Source organism: Pongo pygmaeus, chromosome 9 (genome assembly GCF_028885625.2).
Source record: "Pongo pygmaeus isolate AG05252 chromosome 9, NHGRI_mPonPyg2-v2.0_pri, whole genome shotgun sequence".
NCBI lineage: Eukaryota > Metazoa > Chordata > Mammalia > Primates > Hominidae > Pongo > Pongo pygmaeus.
Window position 1 is genome coordinate 82569393 of NC_072382.2, and position 8463 is coordinate 82577855.

Sequence of the window (8463 nt, forward strand, 5' to 3'; positions counted from 1 at the left end):
TTACATCCAACCACCACTTTGACTTTGAAGCCGCCACCTGATATTGGCACTTCGTAGATGTAGTATGACTATATTTATACATCTCTGTCTACTGATGAGGGTCCTACTCTTTTAGTGTAAACCGTACCATTGACTTCCAATCAATTAGTTTCAATTATATCCAAAAGAGAGTAATTAACCTGACACTAGCCCTAGTAATAGACCCCTTACTGGCCCTATTACTAATAATAGTTACATTTTGACTCCCACAACTTAACACTTATATGGAAAAATCAAGCACCTATGAATGCGGATTTGACTCAATAACCTCTGCCCTCCTCCTCTTCCTCATAAAATTATTCCTAGTAGCCATCATATTTCTCCTGTTCGACTTAGAAATCACTCTGCTACTACCCTTGCCATGAGCCCGTCAAACAAACAACCTGACACAATAATCAGCACAGCCCTTATTGCTAGTTCCCGTTTTAATCCTAGGCTTGACTTATGAATGAACCCTAAAAGGGTCAGATTGAATTGAATTGGTAAATAGTTTAAGTCAAAATAAATAAATGATTTTGACTCATTAGATTATGATAGACCATTTTTACCAAGTACCTTCTATGTACATCAATATTATATTAGCATACACCATGTCACTGCTGGGAATATTAGTCTATCGATGCCACCTAATATAATCCCTATTATGCCTAGAAGGCATAATACTATCATAAATTTATAAATAAATGTATAAATATTATTTATCATAAATACTCTTATAACTTTAAACATACATTTCACTCTAGCATCCATAATACCCATCATTCTCCTAGTATTTGCTGCCTGTGAAGCCGCAGTGGGCCTTGCCTTACTAGTTTCAATCTCCAATACATATGGTCTAGATTACATATAAAATCTAAATTTACTTCAGTGTTAAAAATCATTATTCCAACAAGTATACTGTTACCAATGACATCATTCTCTAAAGATTCTATAATCTGAATCAACATGACTACCCACAGCCTACTCATCAGTCTTATTACCCTACTATTTTTTATGCAATTCAACAATAACTCATCGGACTTCTCATTAATCTTCTCTTCTGACCAGGTGACCTCGCCCCTTCTAATCTTAACAACCTGACTACTACCTCTTATAATCCTAGCAAGCCAATATCACCTGTCCATTGAATTACCCCCCACGAAAAAAGCTCTATATTTCTATATTGATTTCCATGTAGATTTTTTAAATTATAGCATTCACAGCCACAGAACTAATTATATTTTATATCCTCTTTGAAGCTAAACTAATTCGTACCCTAATTATCATCACCTGCTGAGGTAACCGACCAGAAAGCCTCAATGCCAGCTCCTATTTCTTATTTTATACACTAGTAGCGTCCCTTCCTCTACTTATTACACTTGTTTATACTCAAAATACCTCAGGTTCACTAAATATGCTAGTAATGATTCTTACCACCCAAGAGCTATTGGTCTCCTAATCCAATAACCTTATAGGATTAGCATGTATTATGGCTTTTATCATAAAAACACCTCTATACGGACTTCACTTATGACTCCCCAAAGCCCAGACAGAAGCTCCTACTGCTGGCTCAGTAGTACTTGCAGCAGTACTCCTAAAACTAGGAGGCTGCAGTATAATATAGCTTACCCTTATCCTCAGCCCCCTAACAGAACATATAGCCTACCTCTTCCTCATACTATTCCTATGAGGGATAGTTATAACAAGCTCTACTTGTCTGCGACAAGCCGATCTAAAATCACTTATTGCTTACTCCTGCGTTAGCCACTTAGCACTTGTTATCATGGCTATCCTCATTCAAACCCCTTGAAGCTTTACAGGTGCAGTCACCCTTATAATTGCTCATGGACTCACTTCATCCTTACTGTTCTGCCTAGCAAATTCGAACTACAAACGAGTCCATAGCCGAATCATATTACTTACCTGAGTCCTTCGAACACTGCTTCCACTAATGGCCTCTTGATGACTCTTAGCAAATCTCACTAACCTTGCCTTACCCCCTACCATTAATCTAGTAGGAGAAATCTTTGTGACTATGGCTTCATTCTCCTGATCAAACATCACTTTTATGGTTATAGGACTTAATATACTAATTACAGCCCTTTACTTCCTATGTAGGCTAATCACAACACAATAAGGGACACTTGCATATTATATTAACAATATTAAACTTTCCTTTACATGAGAAAATATATTAATACTTATACATCTTGCACCTATCTTCCTATTATCCTTAAGGTCTAAAATTATTATGGAGTTTGCATGCTGTAGGTATCGTTTAACCAAAACATTAAATTGTGAACCTAATAATAGAAGCCTGCAACTTCTTATCTACCAAGAAAGTACGCAAGAACTGCTAACTCACGCCCCCATGCCTAACAACATGGCTTTCTCAACTTTTAAAGGATTAGAGGTATCCATTGGTCTTAGGAAGCAAAAACATTGGTGTAACTCCAAATAAAAGTAACAAACATGTATTTTTCCACTTCCATAATAGCCCTGATCCCCTTAATCTTACCGATTATTACTATCTTAACCAACCTCTACAAAAACGGTTCGTACCCAAATTATGTGAAAATTATCTATCGCATGCACATTCATCATTAGCCTCATCCCTACAACAATGTTTATATGTACGGGCCAATAAGTCATCTCAAACTGACACTGAATGACAATCCAAACTCTTAAACTCTCACTAAGCTTCAAACTACACTACTTCTCCCCCATGTTTATCCCAGTAGCAGTATTTGTTACCTGATCTATTGTAGAATTCTCAGTATGATACATAAACTCAGATGCTAATATTAATCAATTTTTCAGATACTTACTTTCCTCATCACAATACGAATTCTGGTAACTGGCAACAACCCCTTTCAACTCTTTATCAGATGAGAAGGTGTAGGAATTATGTCTTGCTTACTAATTGGCTGATGATACGGCCGAGCAGATGCTAATACAGCAGCCTTCCAAGCAATTCTGTACAACCGCATCGGCGACATTGACTTTATTTTAGCTATAGCATGATTCCTCTTATCCTCCAACACATGAGAGCTTCAACAAGCATATATTCTAAGCCTTACCCCCCATGCCCTTCCATTAATTAGTCTTCTCTTAGCAGCAGCAGGAAAGTCAGCTCAATTCAGCCTCCATCCCTGATTTCCATCAGCCATAGAAGGCCCAGCCCCGGTCTCAGCCCTACTCCACTCCAGCACTATAGTTGTAGCAGGAGTTTTCCTGTTCATCTGCTTCTACCCTTTATAGAAAATAATCTATCAATTCAAATGTTTACATTATGTCTAGGGGCTGTTACCACCTCATTTACAGCAATCTGCGCTCTAACACAAAATGATATCAAAAAAAAATCATAGCATTCTCCACCTCAAGCCAGCTGGGCCTCATAATAGTCACAATTGGCATGAATGAGCCACACCTAGCATTCCTTCACATCTGTACCCATGCCTTTTTTAAAGCTATATAATTTATATGTTCAGGGTCCATCATCCATAATCTCAATGATGAACAAGATATCTGAAAAATAGGAAGGCTATTCAAGACTTTACCGGGCACTTCCTCCTCCCTTATTTTTGGCAGCCTTGCACTTACAGGTATGCCTTTCCTCACAGGCTTTTAATCTAAAGACCTTATTATTGAAACCACAAACACGTCATACACCAATGCCTGATCCCTTTCTATTACTCTTGTTGCTACCTCCTTAACAGCTGTCTATAGGGCCCGTATTATTTTCTTCGCTCTAATAGGACAACCCCACTTCACAACTCTGATTATTATTAACGAAAACAATCCCTTCCTGATTAACTCAAGCGCCTAACAATTGGCAGTATCTTCTCCAGATTTCTCATCGCCAACAGTATTATTCCTGCTCCATCCCCCAAAACAACTATACCGCTTCACCTAAAGCTTACAGCCCTAGATGTGACCACCTCAGGCCTCTTACTAGCCATAGAGCTTAATCTCATAACTAATAACCTTAAACTAAAGTACCCATTACAGACATTCAACTTCTCCAATATACTAGGTTTCTACTTAGCCACAATACACCATAGAACCCCTTACTCAAGCCCATTCACAGGCCAAAATCTGGCTTCACTTCACTAGACCTAATTCGACTAGAAAAGTCTATACCAAAGACCATTTCACAAACTCAAGTCTCAGCCTCCATTACCACTATATCTACTCAAAAAGGCCTAATTAAACTCTACTTTCTTTTTTATTCCATCCTTTATAACCCTACTCTTAATTATCTAATCTATTACCCCGAGTAATTTCAATTGCAACATAAATACTAACAAATAATGATCAACCAGCAACTACCACTAATCAAAACCCAGAACTGTACAAGGCAGCCACACCCACAGAATCCTCACACAACAACCCCGCCCCCTCACCCTCAAAAATTATTCAACTGTCTATGCTATTTAAATCGATCGTGACCACCACCCCATTGTACTCAACTATTCACCTAACCAACACCACTCTATTAATAATCCTAATTAGTAAAGCCCCTCAAATGTCAATACTTGACCCCTTAGTTCAAGGTATTCCTCAATAGCCATCACTGCAGTATTACCAAAGACAACCATCATACCACCCAAATAAATTTAAAAAGACCATTAGCCCCACAAAAGCCCCACCAAAATTCAACACAATACCACAACACAGCCCCACTAATAATTAGCCCTAAACCCCCATAAATAGGAGAAGGTTTCTAAGAAAAATCTACAAATCCCATAATCAAAAGAACACTTAATAAAAATAAAGCATATGCCATTATTCCAACATGGACTATAACCATGACTAATGACATGAAAAATTATCATTGTACTTCAACTATAAGAACACTAATAACCAACACCTACAAAACACACCCACTAATAAAAAATATCAACTACTCATTCATTGATCTTCCCACACTATCTAACATTTCTACATGATGAAACTTTGGCTCACTTCTTGGTGCCTGCCTTATTCTCCAGATCATCACAAGGTTATTTTTAGCCATTCACTATACATTAGACACCTCAACTGCCTTCTCTTCAGTTGCTCACATCAGCCAAGATGTAAACTATGGCTGAACAGTCCACTATTTTCATGCTAACAGTGCTTCAATATTTTTCATCTGCTTCTTCTTACACGTTGTCTGAGGCTTATATTACGGGTCAATTATATAACTAGAAACTGGAAATATTGACATTAGCCTCCTCCTCACAACTATAGTAACAGCATTCATAGGCTATGTGCTCCGGTGAAGCCAAATATCATTCTGAGGTGCTACAGTAATTACAAACCTACCCTCACCCATCCCATATATTGGAACTGACCTCGTACAATGAATCTGAGGCGGATTCTCAGTTGACAAAGGCACCCTCACATGACTTTTCTCCTTCCATTTCATCTTACCCTTCATCATTACTGCTCTAGCAACTGTTCACTTTTTATTCTCATATGAAACAGGTTCTAACAACACTTCAGGGGTTTCATCAGACTTTAACAAAATCACTTTCCACCCCTACCATACAACCAAAGATATTCTAGGTTTAATTGTTCTCCTCCTCCTTCTAATAACTCTAATACTATCTTTGCCTGAACTCCTAAGTGACCCAGATAATTACACTTTGGCCAACCCTCTCAATATCCAACCCCACATTAAGCCAGGGTGATACTTTTTGTTTGCATATGCAATCTTACATTTTATATATATATAGCTTATAATATAAAATATTATATAATAATATATATACATACCTTTGCCATTTTTGCCATATATATATATATATATAAATATATAATATATCCTGAAATACTACTCAGCCACAAAAAAGAATAAGATCATGTCTTTTTTAACAACATAGATGAAACTGGAGGCCATTATCCTAAGTGAAATAACTCAAAAACAGAAAGTCTAATACTGCATGTTGTCACTTGTAAGTGGGAGTTAAACAATGTATACACATAAACATACAGAGTGGAATAATAGACACTGAAGACTACAAAAGGTTGGGGGTGGAAGAGAGTGAGGGATGAGAAATTACCTATTGGGTACAATGTACACTATTCAGGTGATGGGCACACTAAAAGCCCAAACATCACCACTATGCAATATATCCATGTAACAAAAATGCACTTGTACCCCTTAAATCCATAAAGATAAAAATAAAATTTAAACTGTAAAGTATAGTAAATACATAAACCAATAGCATCATCATTTATTATCACTGTCATAGTCAAGTATTATGTACTATACATATTTGGATGTGCTATATTTTCCTATGAATGTCAGTGCAGTAGGTCTGTTTATATACCGGCATCACTACAAACACTTGAAAAAAATAGCATTAGAATACAGAGAAGACATATTTTTAGGCTTTTTTTTTTTTTCCCCTCTATAAAATAAAACTACCTCCTCCTACCTGTTTCTGCCTCCAAGAAGCTTAAGTGAACATGATTTCCAAACTGTCTTTATGATGACAATAGGGTTCTACTTTATTTCAAACATTTTTCTGGTTGGAATTAACTAGAATATTACCTCCTTTCAGCAATTCAGTTAACAAGTGTGGACATAGTTGTAAATTCAGTAACACATTTTAATATACCATGCTACATTCATCCCGTTTATTTATTAAGCACTTTTAAAAGACAGAGAGCCTTGTGCTGGGCACTGAAGATACAGTGCATGTGACACATGATTCTTCTCTTCAGAGAAATTTTACTTTGGGTAGAGAGACAAAAGCAACTCAGAAACTAAGTAAACCTGCAGGCAATGCCACTTTAGGAAAAAGAATGAGATTTAAGTAGAGGGCAAACCATAAGAAAAACTCTGTTTACTATAGGTTTGGGAAGCATTTGAAGCCTAACTAGGCCTCAGAGCTACATCACTGGAACTCAAGGAGATCCACAGAGTATGAGCTTGGATTCCAAAAATATGGAAAAAATGAGACCTTTCCCATGGAAACATTCATTTGTCCCTCCCATGTATTCTCATAACACCCTCGGCATGTCTCTAACTTTGCCATTGTTTGAACATCCTGTAATACTCTGTTTCTCTGCATGTGTACTCAAAAGTATTTTGAGCTTCTATAGGTAAATAACCAATAACTTTCAATTATTGTCTTCTCAGTGCCAAACACAGTGCTACACATATGATAAGTACTGGATTAATGTATATTAGATGAGTTTTTTATATATAAAACATTTCAAGAGAAGAGATGGTTTCTTCCCATTATTTTTATTTCTACAAATAGAATACCAGTAGAAATTCAAATCCTTGTTAGCTTTCTAAAAAGCAGCCTTTAGTTGTAGGAAATATATTGGTCATATAGTCAGCACACATCAGTTCAAATTCTACTTTTACTACTTTGTATTCTTGGGCTTCTAAGCTCATAACCTTTCTAAACCTCAGTTTCTAAGATTAAACAAAAAGGTAATCCACAGAATAGATGCCCCTTTCCCTGGAAGGTGTTTAAAACATATTTGCTTTCTATAAAGATAAAAAGTAATGCATGTTGTATCAGACACCCATTGTATCTGCATCACATCTCCTGGCACCATGTGACTTCATCTACCAATGACATGGATGTGTCCATGCAAACTCAGGCTCATCTTGATTGTCACCCAACATAGCAGTCTTTTTTCTGCAGTTTCCTCCAGGAATGTCTCTGAACTTCCAGAAGCTACTATACAAGCAAAGCCTAGAATTATAGAGTTGAAATTCCCAAGAGAACACCTTCAACAAATGGAAGTAGCACACTAGTAATTAAAAGCTGCATTCTCTCATCAGCCATATGGGCAATTCTAGGAAGAATTCTGTGGACTTCTCAGAGATCCTGACAGACTGCCATTCGTTGGTTACAGAATGGATTTTTTTCTCACCCGTCCTGCTTCTTTACTTCTACTTTCTGAGATTTCCTTCCAAATGAACTACTTGTAAACAAATCCTTGTATCAGATTGTTTTGTGGGAAATTCATACTAGTACTTTGGGAGTTATTTTAAATTATATTACCTTTCAATGATGAAAACATTTAGTATAATTTAGAATGCCAGTATGTGCCAGCAAGTTCTTGCCTTGACTTACAAACCCACAGACATAGGCTTCTATGTATTCTCCACAAAGTTAAAGAATAAAGGAAGTACATGACAGAACCTTTCAGCATTGCTCCTAATACGTTTTTCAATGACTTTTCTATTTCAGTGTTAAATGATTCAAGAAATAAAGACCTATTCCTTGACCCTTAAGAGAACATGGCAGTTGGGGATCCAGCTATGATAGACTACATAGTCCTTCAGAGTTTGGAGGAATTGGGAAGATATTGCATTTTAAGGAGGCATTTTTCTCTCAGTAGATAAGAATTGATTGCTAAGACTGGTTGTCTTGCATTTATCTGCCTTGGTTAAGCCATTTCCATAATGGAGAATATACTTTGCCTCAG

The 8463-nt window shown here is 36.8% G+C and overlaps 1 pseudogene; it reads left to right on the forward strand.

Moving 5' to 3' along the window:
* The first annotated feature begins 2490 nt into the window (after positions 1-2490).
* Positions 2491-4284, forward strand: LOC129008697 (NADH-ubiquinone oxidoreductase chain 5-like; annotated as a pseudogene).
* Positions 4285-8463: the final 4179 nt, after the last annotated feature.